The sequence below is a fragment of the Myxocyprinus asiaticus genome, chromosome 5 (assembly GCF_019703515.2).
Source record: "Myxocyprinus asiaticus isolate MX2 ecotype Aquarium Trade chromosome 5, UBuf_Myxa_2, whole genome shotgun sequence".
Lineage (NCBI taxonomy): Eukaryota > Metazoa > Chordata > Actinopteri > Cypriniformes > Catostomidae > Myxocyprinus > Myxocyprinus asiaticus.
The window spans coordinates 33035224-33040657 of record NC_059348.1 but is presented as its reverse complement, the minus strand read 5'-3'; positions in this window follow the sequence as shown (position 1 = coordinate 33040657).

Sequence of the window (5434 nt, the reverse complement as noted above, 5' to 3'; positions counted from 1 at the left end):
AAAATTATTTGGCCAATTGGATACTGAGCAACTTTATAGAGAAAAACTCCGATAGACAAAGAGAAAGAGTTGCGTATATGTCTGTTCCTTTGTGTGTATCAGTGTTGTGTGTAATTTGATTGCAAAGTAATCAGTTACTGTTATCTAATTACTTTTTAAATAAAAAAATAATGTAACATTACATTTAATATCTTATAATCAGATTACAGATACTGACTTTCAATTAAGGTAATTTTATGTACATTACTAGGACCACACATGTTTCTAAAATAATATTTATATAGAATGCATTCAAAAAAATCATGTTCATATAAATGTTTATTTGCATTATAGAAACATCATTTTAAATTTGAGCATGAAGAAAAAGGTTTCTGTGAAAAGTGTCTTAAAAGCAATAGCTTAAAAGTAAAGTAAATAGTAATGTGGTTACTTTTACGATGAAGTAATTGGTAAAGCAATCTGATTACAATTTTTAGAAAAGTAATTAGTCATTTGTTGTGGATTACTTTTTTGAGTAACTTACCAAACACTGATGTGTATCTGCATATTTATACAGTACATGCGTGTGCTTTCACACGAACACAGAATACAGTAAATCCACTTCCACACACGGGGAAGTGCATACCAATGGCACAGTATCAATTATATTGTTTTTGCAGGCAAAGAGATCCAGCTGAGCACTTTCAGTGTTTTCCTGAGATATCCGAGTACCCGATCTTTGACGTCTTTTCCTTGATGAGGGGTTACATTTGGGCTTTGTTGGATTGCTGGGGTAAATCCTCTGTAATGTGGCATGAAAAAGTGGTCACACATCTTAGTATGTCTTGATAAGACTATTTCATAATGCTTAACCTGCCTATTACACAATATAAAGAAAACAAACCCATTTTCCATTATCAATATTTCTTTAAGCACAAAGGACATCAGGCCCTTTTCATTTCTTCCACAAAGACTCAATCGCTTTGACACAGAGTGCACTGATGGCTTTTTCTATAGGAATATAGCTTAGCCTTGCAATGCCTCCATGGACTTGATACTGGCAGTGCTGGTTTTGTCTTTGTTCCATCTAAGTGCTCAGCAAGTGTTGTTGTTGGCTTGCCACCCACTGCCCTCTAGTTTGAGAGCTGAGCTCTCTGCAGTACCACCAACAAATACAGAGGGCTTAGCCTTTGTGAGAGAGGAACAGTTGTCCAGAGAGGCATAAAACAGGTCTTACAAATAATCAGTTAACAGCTGATGGACTAAATGTGCATTATTTTGCCAGGTGGCCATGCTAATAAGAATAATACTGTATTGTATAACCATGTTGCCAACCGTTGCATAACCATGATGCAACTGAATTAGCTCCTGGTGTGAACATTAATGATGATAACGTCATTTTTAAGTGATTCTTATTAATTATCTTGTTTGGTTTATTGACGCAAGCAAGAATTATCCAGCTGTTCTGCTATTAACCACTGGATAACTCTAAAAACTCCAAAGGTAGAAATCTGAATGTTTCTGAGATGTGACTGATGGATAAAATATAAGAAATATTTGTACAGTATGTTCTTATCCTAAAATAGACTGTACATTTTGTCCTTATTAATTTAACTTTACTCTCTGTTCCATGTAAGCATCAAGGCCAGGTGAAAGAATTTGGTGCTGTTTTCTTTTCTTTCATTTTTTTTTAAATTTTGTTATTTTTTTATTTTTTTTGTGGGTTCTGTCTCTACTCGTTTATTTAAACACAGCTGCTCTTTAGGGGAATGGACACGGACATCATAACCACGTTGGCCCAAATGGAACCAGCGAGAGGCCATCATATTATAATAATAATAAAATAACACTATGTAACACAATTTTTGTTCCTGGGTAGTAAGTGTTATTTCCTAATTGTTTGTGCCTCATAAGCATAGAAAATGGCTATTATTCCCCACAAACTTTGCTTTTGTGACCAGGACAGTGATATTTTGAAATTTACCTATTTCCAATGAGAAAACGGGCAAATTTGTGTCTTTTCGTTCAAATAAAGTCAGAAAAAAAACCAACATATGAATCCAAAATCCTTCTTTATCTGTGGTCTGACGAAGACACTGGCTTTGACCTTTGCCTCAGACAGCTTTGGGAAGAAGTCTTGAAGGTACTTGAAGGCTGCCGACTCCTTATTCAGAGCTCTGACAAATTTCATAAGGGCCAATTTGATGTGCAGTGGTGGCATCAGCATCTTCCGGGGGTCCACCAGTGGCTCCCACTTGACATTGTTCCAACCCACAGAGAACTCGGTCCGCTATGGCCAGTCCCGCCTGTGGTAGTGCGCCTTGGTGTCCCTGCTGTCCCAGAGGCAAAGATAGCAGGGAAACTTGGTAAAACCGCCTTGGATACCCATCAGGAATGCCACCATTTTGAAGTCTCCTATGACCTCCCAGCCGTACTCATCATACTTCAAGGCGTCCAGCAAGGTCTTGATGATGTTGTAATCCTCTTTGAAGTGCACTGAGTGAGCCAGGGGATGAGACGGGTACTTGTTACCATTATGGACCAGCACGGCTTTGAATATTACTTTAGTATAGATACATGTTAATTTGGATTCATATGTTGTTGTTTTTTCTGACTTTATGTAAATGAAAAGACACAATAGGTACATTTCAAAATATCACTGTCCTGGTCACAAAAGCAAAGTTTGTGGGGAATAATAGCCATTTTCTATACTTTTGAGGCATAAGCAATTAGGAAATAACACTTACTACCCAGGAACAAAAAAAAAAATGTTACACAGTGTAATTAATGGAACAGGTAGTTGGACATGGCAATAAACTGAATTCAAATGTAGAATCAGTGACGGTGTCCAAAATAAGACATAGATTAGACATAAACTCAATTTATAGATTATCTTGATGTTTCCAAAGCAGTAAGAGGCCTTTCGACTGGATTCAGTGCACAATGAGAAATTTACCAAGCACACACTGACACCTTGTGGTGGATTATGGTAAAATGACTTCGAGCAAGAAGCTGCCATTTTTATGGGGCATAAAGAAATAACGGTAATCCTACAAGAAGGTTCTGTACATTAACATGACAGGTAATTCATTTGGTATCATTAAATAACAATGAACAACCATTTTTACAGCATTTATTAATCTAATGGTACAAAATGTAATTTTGAATTATACTCTTCTTCCTTGATGGTTAATATTATTTCATAATAATGTATTTACCTGTTAACTTACACAACTTACTGGTACATGTAGACATTAATATAAACCATTATTAATAAATGCTTAAAAAAGTATTGTTCGCTGCTAGTTCATGTTAACTGATGTGTTAACTCATATGAACATAGACAAACTTAAAATTGTTAGCTGAATATGTTTTTCTTTTGTCTTTTACTTTTAACAAAACAGCTCAGACTTTGCATACATTTATAGATTAACAAATATATATTTTTTCTAGATGAAAATTTACTTATACTCTGTTATTAGCTGTCTTGCTTGCTTCAGGTGTGCTAATATCATTGATGTCATACTGCTCACACAGCCCTGAAGATTATTATTATTATTATTATTATTATTTCAGCCTTTGATAGGGTAGTGAATATCTAGACTGCACAGACATGAAGAATAAACACAAAGTGTCAATATTGGCAGTCATTGTTGCACCAGTGCATTGTGAGAGTTGCATTTCCAACTCATACACACGTTCAACACCTGTTACTAAGAATAATTTCAAATGTCAGCGATAGGTGCCAGAGAGTGCTTTATTAAACACATTACATTGCATACAATGACTGGGGGTAAAATTTGATTGAATTCAAATTAAGTGAAAATCTATATTTTCTAACATGATTAATTTTTTTGTGTAAAATCTGAAGGCTCTAGTTACCATCTGGTCATGGATACTTAATGCTCCAGTGTAAACTCAAGGTTTCCAGGTACGTAAGTAACACTTACCACAAAAGAAAGCTATGTATATCTGCTTCCATGGTTTTACCGTTGTTGTAAAATACTGTCCACATGGATCTGAGTTTCTATTCTGAGGACCGATGACGTTCTTTGTCACCTTTTGCATAGCACAAGTTCATTCATCTTTCATCAACTGTCTGCCATTATCTGAGCACTCGATCTTTATAGAAACTGAGTATGACTTGATCTTGAGATATGGTAGACTCTTGCCAGCTCTGTTGCCTAAAGGTTGCATGTGTGTATATATCCTACTACTCATTATTTCACATTGGATTGTAAATCTGGTACAGTATATTCTGTTTTAGATAAGAGTATGTCTGTTGTATTATTTAGTATTAGAAGTATTTATTATTTTAGAACTCACTATTTCATTTTTTCTTAAAACAAATAAATAAATACAATAGTGAGATAATGCATTTTCAGGATCTATTTTTGGTAACAAGTGCAGTGGCCAACCATTACCACCACTAAAGCTGTCGTAAATCCAACTGAAGTAAACCTGGCCACATCTGATCATGACAGTGGCAAACTGTTTTTTTGTGACAATATTGCCACTGTTTTCTATAATTTAGGTAATGCTGCATAAGTATATTCTTAACTGTCCAAACTGGTCTGGCTGTTGGCAGAAGAATTTAGAAACAAAAGTTTATGCCAGATCCAGCTATCTATCTATCTATCTATCTATCTATCTATCTATCTATCTATCTATCTATCTATCTATCTATCTATCTGTCTCTCTGTCTGTCTATCTGTCTGTCTATCTGTCTGTCTGTCTGTCCATTCTTCTATCTATCTATCTATCTATCTATCTATCTATCTATCTATCTATCTATCTATCTGTCTAACTGTCTGTCCATTCTTCTATCTATCTATCTATCTATCTATCTATCTATCTATCTATCTATCTATCTATCTATCTATCTATCTGTCTGTCTGTCTGTCTGTCTGCCTGCCTGTCTGTCTGTCTGCCTGTCTGTCTGTCCATCTATCTATCTATCTATCTATCTATCTATCTATCTATCTGTCTGTCTGTCTGTCTGTCTGTCCGTCTGTCTGTCCATTCTTCTATCTATCTATCTATCTATCTATCTATCTATCTATCTATCTATCTATCTATCTATCTATCTATCTATCTATCTGTCTGTCTGTCCATTCTTCTATCTATCTATCTATCTATCTATCTATCTATCTATCTATCTATCTATCTGTCTATCTATCTATCTGTCTATCTATCTGTCTATCTATCTATCTATCTATCTATCTATCTATCTGTCTGTCTGTCTGTCTGTCTGTCTGTCTGTCTGTTCATCCATCTATCTTCCCTCTACCAATTCTTAAAAGGTCTAATGATGATAACGTTCACCCACTCATAACGTGCAACAGTGTTAATGTGATACAACGCGAGGGGCGGGGTCGTAGTACCGACGTCAGCAAATGGGTGTCTCTCTCACTTTGGGCTGCTGTCTCCTCTCCCTCTCTCCCTCCCCTGTGAA